Source organism: Triticum dicoccoides, chromosome 3A (genome assembly GCF_002162155.2).
Source record: "Triticum dicoccoides isolate Atlit2015 ecotype Zavitan chromosome 3A, WEW_v2.0, whole genome shotgun sequence".
In the NCBI taxonomy this organism is placed as follows: Eukaryota; Viridiplantae; Streptophyta; class Magnoliopsida; order Poales; family Poaceae; genus Triticum; species Triticum dicoccoides.
The window spans coordinates 695,023,582-695,034,639 of NC_041384.1; the positions used below are offsets into that span (position 1 = coordinate 695,023,582).

Genomic DNA, 11,058 nt, shown 5'->3' on the forward strand with positions numbered 1-11,058 from the left:
GAGAAACCACCATAGTTGGATGATTGCTCGCGCTAGTAAGACAGCTTTGACTCTTCTTGATCGTGATCTGGTGATTGGTCACACCCTCTTTAGAGGTTCTAGGCCCTGCCTATTGAGTCATCTACCACAGAAACATAGTCTCATGATGATCCTGGTACAAAAGGTTCGTCAGGCCCGCATTCAGAGACTTCTGCCTCAGACTCATATCCATAAAGATATTCTCTCGCTTTCTAGCTGTACCCTTCTTCACACCCACCACGGAGGTTAGAGATTTCCCGTTATCAACATTGTCCAGGCAGGACTCTATTTTTAGAATGCTCGGAGCCAACCAAACAGTTTGCTACGTCCCTCGAGAAAATCAAAACTTCATTGGAAATTCAGGACCAACTTAGGAAGGCACGGACTCATACTTTGTAAGGTCGAAGTCCACACATAAGAAAATAACTAGTGCCTTGGAATACCCCCTTCTTCATTCATCCATTTAGGTAAGAATGGATCCAGGGAACCTGGCTCGGGAACAGCCCTGAAAAAACACAGTAAGAGAGTCCAATCTCTGAAATATAGCATTTGATCTCCTAAGTAGTAGTAGTAGAAGGCTTAGTATCTGACTTGATCCAATAGAGTCAGAACACACAGTAGATCCAGATTCCACACCTTGCTGTGGACTGGGGAGAGAGCAGCTCTTCGAAGCTGGGCGTTCTGTGTGATTATGGAGGAACTGTAGTACTCGCCCCAAAATGCAAGCCGGGATAGATACTTAAAGAAAGGGGGAGCGGTGGGCCTTCAAAAAGGAGAGAGGGAGTGATGGGCAACCTTTTTCTATATGTTGCTCGTGAGCCGCCAAGTACCAGTCTCGCAACAGTACTGGCGTTAAAGGATCGGTCCTTCACTTGCGGATCGTTCGCGAGTCAAACTCGCTCTCTTGCCACGCCTTTGGCTCACAAACTCGAGTCGGACTCATTCACTGCTGACTTTTTTGAGGATCGTTCATTCTTCACTCTCTTGCTATTACCCGCAGGGAGCGCTGCAACCGACGGTGCATATTATCATATAGAAAGAAGCGAAGCATAGCGATTCGTACTACCGGAAAAGTGTCGCTAACCACTAGGCAATAGAGTCAGCTTACGGGGTGGGGCGCAAGCAAGCGTAGCGAATCACATAGAGTTGCCCCTACCTGCCAGCGCGCAGATAGATAGGGCGGGCGAGCGCAGGGATGGATGTCTGAGCGGTTGAAAGAGTCGGTCTTGAAAACCGAAGTATTGATAGGAATACCGGGGGTTCGAATCCCTCTCCATCCGCGAGGTCATAAGTTCTCTCTTGCCTTATCTATAGATAAGAACGAATCTCCTCGACTCGACTGATATGATGGATGGAATGGGTAGAAGGTTGAGGTTATTGTGTGTTGATTTACTTAGGACTTTGTCTCCCTTTCGTTATCTTCCGCCCCGGGTGGATGACCTGTGGGAGCTAAGTCGAAGATCTCGGTGTCATCGTGAGTGGTTGATAAACAACGATTGCAGTTTGATTTAGGGAGTCCCAACCCTGTGAAGCTTAACAGACAAAGAAAACGATAGAGACTTCTTGGTATAGGGTGACGACCTTAATGAATCAAGTATTCAGGTGGCAGAGTTTTGAGCTACATAAGCGCTCAAATTCCGGAATACTTATTGCCCCAAAAATATGATCAACCCCAGGTACATTTATTAGGTTTTGATCTGAGGCTATCCTGGTCTACAGGACCCAACACAAGTATTCATCCTTTCCAATCTGAAAAAGGTGTTGCCGAAAGCTTACCCTCTTCCACACGCATGCTACAGCCGCTCCAAATAGGGCCCTGCAGCGAAATCCCGACTTCCTCCGCCGCGGATTTGGTCGCCGGCGGCTAAACGCCGGCAGCTGACGTGGCCGTCATTAGCTTGAGGCTAATTAGCGTGTTAATCTCGCCCTGTGCCACTGACAGACCGGCCCCACCCCCTAGTTAACCACTGTCACGACCGGGTTTTCCGGGTAATAAATTTCCAGAAAAGACCGTCGTGCTCATCAGCCCCAGGATTACTGTTAGCTGATGAGGCTCCAACTTGATACAGAAATTCCAAGCAAAATACAAAATAAATATGTAGTACAAGATCATTCTGGCCTGTGAGTACAACAAATGGTTTCTAGTGGTTGATGGCGGAAGCGGGTTGTGAAACATCAGTGTCTATGGGACTCCATTTCCCACGGGAACAGCTGACCAGGTTAATTCCTATCTTCGCGAGGCTGCTATCTCCATTGAGTGGGTTCTGGGGCTGGCATCGCGTCGCTCCTCTCCGTGCGAGCAAAATCTGGCCAAGACAATAGCCAGGGACAAGCCAGTGAGTACTTTGAATGTACTCGCAAACATTACGAACACAGGTATAATATAACAATGATGTGCTGAAAATATTTTATGCTCATGACGTCTGTCACAAAAGATAAATAAAACTCTGATGCGTGCAAGCAAGGTATTTATAAAAGTGCAATAACATAGTAGTATTAGAATGTATGAAATAACAAACAATGCCACAGTCGGGCGTCTGAGCGACACCACATAAAGGGCTTTAAGAGAAATGCCACAGTCGGGCGTCTGGGCGACGCCACATAAAGGGCTTTAAAAGAAATGCCACAGTCGGGCGTCTGGGCGACGCCACATAAAGGGCTTTAAAAGAAATGCCATAGTCGGGCGTCTGGGCGACGCCACATAAAGGGCTTTAAAAGAAATGCCACAGTCGGGCGTCTGGGCGACGCCACATAAAGGGCTTTAAAAGAAATGCCACAGTCAGGCGTCTGAGTGACGCCACATAAAGGGCTTAAAAAGAAATGCCACAGTCGGGCGTCTGAGCGACGCCACATAAAGGGCTTGAAAAGAAATGATCATAGTGAATATCCCGGAGGTAGAACCATCCTAGAGATATTCGGTAATAATATCACGGGTTAGTCAACAATAATAATAATCATAGATATCACAAGTCACGAGTAGTAAATTCTATTTTTCTGGTTAATGGTTTCACCTCCGAAGACCGACACTAAGACCGACACCTGACCCATCCCAGACTGTAATCCTTAACCATGGACACGGCTATTCGAATAGGTTAATTCTCTGCAGAGGGTGTACTCTTTACCCACGAGTAACGGATCTCTTTAGTCCATCGGGACTAATTCCGTCTACAGTCTTTTTGTTGAAAACACACCTAACTTGCACACACCAGCTTATCTCACACGTGTCTGGAATCACCCACGACACCTGTTAAGCAAACTCTAAGTGGGGAGGCTACAACCTCGCGTAGCATGGGATCAAATTTATATCGCGCGCTCTAAGGGGTGGCCTCCCCTCTCGGTCCCAACCGGAAACACCCATGCCCCCGGACCAGGTGGCCTGCCTACCAGCTACAACCGGTATCTTCCACCATGGCCTCTCTGTACGGTGTGTGCTGGAAAGAGGTTGACAACTTACTGAACCGTACTCTACTTGCTGTAGAGACGAGTGGTAGTACGAAACAAGTATGGGGGTTACTGGAACAAGACTTGATCTACGGTCGACTCAGGAGGTTCAAGTATTCCCTGCATGATTAGCATGACGCATATATTTCATCCAACAAATTCACCGCTCATATCACCTTACCATGCCATACCAGACATAGCCGTCCCGACGGAGACCGGCGACAAACTCATGCCTACCCAAGGCCGAGGTTTTCCCGGGTTCCTGCCGGTATGCATGCAAGGCACATGAGGGTGATTATCATCACAAGTGAGTCCATTTCCAACAGCATGGAAATCAACAACATGCACCCATGCATATGATCATATCACATGAAATAACAAGTCCTTCGAAATGCGGTGGTGTTATAAATGTATCAACGATCACACCAAAAATATTATGCCGGGGTTCAGAATGCTTGCCTTCAATGTTGTGGAGGGGTGAGGTGCTCTCCAAAACTTTTGAAAGCTTCTTCTTTCTCCCCAAAATCCTATTTGAAAATATATTTGAATTAACACACATTTCAAAAACAGAACCAAAAAGTTGTTAAAAAAATTTCAAATAAATCTTAAAATAAACTAGATCAAATTTGAGGAAGGTAGGAAAAAGAATCAACTCATTTGGAGTTATATTTAAAAAGTTATAGCCAGTCAAAGATTTGGTCAAATCTGTTATTTAAATTAAAACAGAAAATAAAACGATTCAGACGAGATTACGCTTTCGGTGCAGAGGAGGCGTACTTGGGGCTTTACGCATCCACTTAACCACGCGGGCGGCGCGGGGTGTCACTGACAGTGGGCCTGCCTGGCCCACTGGTCAGGTTTGACCAGTCGCCGTGCGTCGTCTCCCTCCTTTGCCCGAGCGGAGCGGGGCTCCGGCGATCGTCGCCGGCGTTTGGCTGCTCCTCGCGGGCCCCCGAGGGTGGGGATGGATCCGCAAGGTTGGGGCGGTCCTCCCGGTAGTCGTTGGGTCGGCGGGGACGGGGTGAGCTGCCGGCAGCGAGCTCCGCGGCGGAGGAAGGCTTCGGTGGCGAAGTGACTTTGTGGCGGCGCTGGCTCCCGAACAAAATTGAGTAGGGTGAATGGTTCATGGGAGGAAGAGGGGGTTCTTGGTGAAGAGAACGGAGAGGGGGAGATACTGGAGGTGCCGGATTGGCCGGGGCGGTGGCGGCGGCAGGAGTTGCCGGAGATGAGGAAGGAGGCCTCCCCGGGTCGATTTGCTGCCATGGGAGGACTAGGGGAGCATTCTAAGGCTTCCTGTGTGCACAGGGAGGCTCGGGGGCCTCCTTTTATAGCTCGTCGAGGTCGGTTCCGCGGCGGCCGGATAAGCTCTCCGGCGAACCTCCTCTCTGTAGCTTGCAGGGCAACGTGGCGTGGCTGGGGATGACGGCAAGAGCTAGTGGACGAGAGGGCACTGCTCCAGGGGCCAGGTGGCGAGCCGGGGTGGCTTGGGCGGCGCTGCACGGCGCAGGGCTGTCGGGCGGCGGCGGCGGCTAGTGCTTGGCCTGCCGAGCGCGGCGAGGTGCGGCTTGGCGAGTAGCTGAGAGAAGGGGAGCGCGTGGCGTGATGCTGCCGTGTGGGCCAAAGCCAGGGGGGCCAGCGTGTCGGCTCGGGCGCGTGGCTGCAATTTGCGCGCTCTGGGCGCGCCCAGTGCACGCACGGGACGTGCTCGACGAAATGCTATGGCATGTTAGGGGGCTCCAAACCACAAGAAAGTTAGCAGGGTGGGGTTATAGTTTAAGGCAAAACCATTGGACATGCTGGTCTGGCCAGGGGATTAAGTCCATAGTGCAAACAAGGACTCATGTCAAAACTGCTCATGCCCGAAAGGTGTTTGACAAAATGCCAAGGGCACTTAGGCATTTCTTGGAGTGGCCAAAATCTCCAGATCAGTGTCTCTGTGGAAGAAAGAGAGAGTGGTGAGGTTAGTTGGCCAAAAGCAGAAACTTGTTAGTGCAAGTTTCACAAAACTTCAATTCTGGACAGGAAATAAATAGCATTATTTCATGAACCAAAAATGATCCAAAAGGTGCATGCTCCTGGACTTAAGGGTTTAACATGGGGGACTACAAGTAGGAGAAATAATCAAGGGTTAAAGAGCAAGTAAAAACATGGTTGCTGTACAAACCATCAAGTTGGTCCAGAATGAAGATGAAGCTGATTCACTCAAATTTTTTCAAAGAACATAAATAGGTTTTTGCACAAAGTGAAACAATAGGCTCCTTCTGACCTCCCCTAATTTTTGTAGAAGTTTTAAAGAAATATTTAAATAGGTTGTAGTGCAAAAAGCACTCTGGACCAGAGAAGAAAAATTGAGTGTAGGGCTCAAAATATTTCATGAATTAAATATATTTTAGCATAAAAGTGATTTAGAAACATCACATGACATCTCCAAATTTTTGTGGGAATTTTAAGTGAATTTATCAAATGGTTGTAGTTCAAATATGGCCATTTAACCTAGAAAACCCTTTTCAAGAGAATAAAGATCAAGCAACCTAATTATTTAATTAGTTACACTGATAGAAGGAAAGTTTTTCTTGAGAGGTTAAACAAGTCCAACAACATTTTTGAAAAGTTTTCTCTTTGGGAAAAACTCATCATAACAGGGAAGGAAATGATTTAAACAAAATCAAAATGGAGCTCAAAAATTCAAAGTTCTAAATCCTGGCAAAATTTTATTCCATTAAAACAAGGCCAAAATTTTGGGGTGTCACAACCACGGGGTAAACCCCTGTTAAATTTTAACCTAACCAACATGGACGCCACACGTCAGTTGACCCGCTGACTTCACCGTTGACTGGCCCCACCTGTCTGTGACTCGAGCCAGCACCGTGAGACTGACCAGTGGGACCCACTTGTCAGCTTTGACCTGGACCCGTTCTGTTGACTTGCTCAGGTCAGCATGACGTAGTGCTGACGCAATAAGCTATTTTCTGGGTTTAATTTAATCTAAGAAATTCCAGAAAATGTTTTAAACTTCTAAAAATCATATAAACTCAACCATAACACCCAATGAAATAATTTATATATGAAAAATTATCAAAAAATCCAATCTATCCATTTATGCTATTTTCATGCATGTTAGAACAAATTAAGGCCACTTTTAGGACAAATCAAATGAATGGTATTTAAATAACCACATGTGGAGTTTGAATTTGAACTTTGGGTTCAAACCAACTTCATTTAATTGTGGTGCTAGTTGCATTAGCTCAATCAACAACTTATTGCCATGTCATTATCATGCATCATGTTGTGCATTGCATTGGTTGTGTTCCTTCTCTGTTGCCAGTGTTTGTCCCCTCTCGATAGACGTTGTACCGACGACAAGAACGATGACACCGATGAAGTGTGTTCCTCTTCAGAAGTGTCAGGCAAGCAAAACCGCATTGTTCATTCTGATACAATCCCACTCTCTCGCTCCTGCTCTCTTTTACTGCATTAGGACAATAGCAATTCAACTCTTACATGCTGCGGTAGTTGAACCCCTTTCCTCTGCATGACCTGTCATTGCCACAGTAAATAGATGAAACCCACTAGCATGAGTAGGAGTTGTTTGAGCCCTAATGTGCCTACTCATTCATCCTTGTTTGTCATGCCTGCTACTACTTATAGTTGAGTCAGGTTCGATTCATCGGGGATGAATTGGAATGTGGTGAACATGTCCTACTGTGTGTGAGCTAGTGTGTGAACACGATTTGGTAAAGGTAGCGGTGAGAGGCCATGTAGGAGTACATGGTGGGTTGTGTCATTGCGGCCATCCTCAGGAACTGAGTTCCGTGTTTGTGATCCATGAACAACTACTACCATGCATTGGAATGCTTAAGTGCCCCTCTCGACTTATTAATCACCATGATCTCTGTCCAGCAGTTGCAACTAGTAGTCTACCAAGTGGCACCCGTTACAGGTGGGCTTCGGACAGACTAGGCACAGTGGCACGGTGTACCAAGTGGAACCCGGATGGTGGGCTTGGGAACCCTGCTCACATCGTTTGGGGCCATGAGCGACACCCCGGCTGGATCTCCTTGCGGATGGAACCCGAATAGGTGATTAACCTGGACTAAAGACTTGTTGGTTAGTCAGGTCGTGGCCGACTCCCTCGCCAGGCTTCCGCTTGAATGTTGCCGAGATACACGATGTGTACATGGTGGTAAGTGGCGAGAGCGTGTGTGAAGAAGTACACCCCTGCAGGGTTATCATTATCTATTCGAATAGCCGGATTCCTCGGATATGGAAACTTGGACCCCTTGCATAGTTCATAGACAAGTGAAAGTGGATACTCTAAAATTCGCAAGATAAGCGTGAGTGCTATGAATGGCCTTCTCGTAGGGAGACGGGAGTGGATCCATAGTGGAGTATTGATATGGTGAATATGTGGACTCGTGTGCACCACCTCAAAAGAGTTACTTGCAGTCGTAGTTCAGGATAGCCACTGAGTCAAAGCTGGCTTGCTGCAGTCAAACTCCACCACCCCTTTGTTGATACCGATGCATATGTAGTTAGTTCTGATGTAAGTCTTGCTGGGTACATTTGTACTCACGTTTGCTTATTTTATGTTTTTGCAGAGATACTTCAGTCTCGCTAGTAGTTCCGTGTGGACTTCGACGTTTAGCTTGATACCTCAGCTACGATCTTGTGCCCTCGACAGGATCTTGTAGATAGTCAGGTTTCTCAGTCTTTTTCGTTTGTAGATGTCTGTACTTAGACATGTGAAGCTTCCGCATGTGCTTTGACTTGTATGCTCTGAATGTTGGATCATGAGACCCATATTTGTAATATCTCGTTCCTCGGAGCCTAATGAATAAATACTTTGAGTCGTAGAGTTATGTTGTGATGCCATCTTGTATTTACACATATCAAGCATATTGTGTGTACGATTGAAATGCTTGGTATGTGTGGGATCCGACAGACTAGTTGTTCAGTCCGCTATAGCCTCTCTTATGGGGAAATGTAGTCTTGTGCTTCAGTCCGCTATAGCCCGGTTCACCGGAGTCCTGCTAGCCCAGCACTACTGCTCCGGAACACTTGACTGACCGGCATGTGATTTACTTTGTTCCTGTGTCTGTCCCTTCGAGGAAATGTCACGCGGTGACATCCGGAGTCCTGCCTAGCCTGCTACAGCCCGGTTCACCGGAGTCCTGTTAGCCCAGTGCTACAGCCCGGATTCACACGGTGCTGACCGACATGCTTGATGTTGATTCATGTATGCCTGTCCCCGTAAGTTAGTGCCACTTTGGGTTCACGACTAGTCATGTCGGCCCGGGTTCTCTGTCATATGGATGCTAGCGACACTATCGTATACGTGAGCCAAAAGGCACAAACAGTCCCGGGCCATGGTAAGGCGACACCCGTGGGAATACCGTGCGTGAGGCCATAAAGTGATATGAGGTGTTACCGGCTAGATCGGTGTGACTTGGAATCGGGGTCCTGACAGCTTTGGTATCAGAGCCTGACTACCTGTAGGATTACCAAGCCAAACCAGTCGAAGTTGTGTCTAGAAATGCTTTAGTTATGTAAGGGAATTGATTGTGGAAGGGAGCGTAAGGATCTTTTTACTCCTTTACCTTATGCCCTTCTGATCTGAGTCAACCTCTTCTTTTCTACGGGGATTAAGAACTAGGCTTCTCTTCTATCTCTCAGGATAACATGTTACTAAACCGTAGATGCCTAGGATTGTTGAGTTCAAGCCTCAGTTTAGTTCCTACTACTTCCATATGTTCATACCTGGCCTCAGAACCTTGATATCGTCATGTTGAGTGGTTATGCCACCATTTTGCATGATGTCTCAAATCATTTTGAGCATTTACAACCGTTATGCTGTCCGAGTCATCCCATGTTTCTAAACAGTCTGATGCATCTGCAAATCCCTTCCTCCCGTTCCTGATGTCCTTTTGGGCCAGATTAAGCACACTAATCGGTGAGTTGAGGTACTCTATTGCCTCGACATATATGTTGGAGTTGTTATTATGACACTAGGGTATCTTAGAGTTAGTAATCTAGCCATGTTTGGTGTTCCCAGTGTGATGATTCTGGCCACCATTCTCGAAAGCATCTCATGATGTTATTTAGTTAGTAGGTATTCTACTCCTGGGTTTTGAACCCGAGATTCACCCTACTTCATGTTGTTAGTATTTGCTAGTTCCCTTAAGATATTAGTAACCTTGTGATAGCCCTCGAGGTATGTGGTACATCGTTCTTCCAATACCATGAGCCAATATGGCAGAAGTTATTTGAACCAAAAGATCACAATAAGAGTACTCTTGAGGAGTTCTCCATTCATAATTGTGACTCTGCCAGTCCTACCTCTCTGCATGGGTTATCCAAAAGAAACATGTTGAACTTGGTTCGACATACTAATCCATGCATCCACAACTCAGAAAGTTATATGTTCCTTGAGTTGACCCTCCTTAGTTGTATTCCGACCCTAGTCTATCAATTGATAGTCAGGAATAGTTGTGCATTCGTGTTCATCGATGCCTATTATTCTTGTGGTCCGTCAAGCCATTCTATTCTGGAATGACTAGGAGAAACAAACTCCAGCACCTCATCCATTTCATGGATTGGTCAAAGTAGTTGTATTCCACAGATCAAAATGCCAATCCAGCTTTTGTTCTGCTCTACCTCGGAGTATTACCCCCTTTATGTCAGGATTGCCATGAGAATTGCACCACCTCTTATGAATTCTTGACGAAGTGATACTTCTCGCCATCATTATCTATTTCTCGGTTCCCGTGTTATTGTAACCGGAATGCCGACAACGGAATCGTGATGTGTGAAATCAATACTCTGAGCAACTCGTTGCTTGGTAGTAAATGGACAACATTCTCATTCTTAGGGTGTTGGTTATTGAACTACCATTCTAAGATTGATCTTGCTACCTAGTCCATATTTCCTGGTGCACTCTTTGATCAATGAGTTAGGATTGTGTCAATCCCTCGCTCCCTTGATCATATCATCTTGCCCTGAAAAGCAAGATTGATCTTAAGCTTAGTAACATATCGGTGGTTCGTGACGTTCCGGTTATCTTCTCGGAAGTATTACCAGGTTGTCACCTGACCGCTATGTTGAGTTCATGATCATGTTGGTTTTCCTCCAAACCACCCATTCCCCAAGATCTGTGTGGGATACCACCTGAGCTAATTGGTTAAGCCAAACAACAACTTGGAGAGTTGGAAGATAAAAGCTTGTCTGACTTAGTTCGTGTTAAGGGTTATCTTTTGTGTTTGTGTGTGTGTTGAAGAAAGATGATATCTTCATCGATTGGTCCTCGTGATCAGTTGTTGGATCTATTGTCTTGTCCAAACTTTGATTGGAGTGTGGGATATCCTCAAATCAAATCAGAACCAACAATGTTCGTAATGTTGTCTTACTCGAGGTTGATTCCTCGGGCATACACCATTACATTCTTTGGTCTGACCAATGCTATCACCTTGTTCACATAGTCGTGGAATGTTAACTGAACCTGAGCGATTGCACTCCAGGCTCCACGTTACTGCACCCGAGCGGTCGATCGATGGCTGTTAACTGAACCCGATCGAGCGATTCCTTCGCTACTGCTGCTAACTA

At 46.4% G+C, this 11,058-nt stretch overlaps 1 non-coding gene across 1 annotated transcript; it reads left to right on the top strand.

Moving 5' to 3' along the window:
* The first annotated feature begins 1,211 nt into the window (after window positions 1-1,211).
* On the top strand, window positions 1,212-1,298 carry TRNAS-UGA. The gene has a single exon. It is a non-coding gene; the product is annotated as a tRNA-Ser (tRNA).
* Window positions 1,299-11,058: the final 9,760 nt, after the last annotated feature.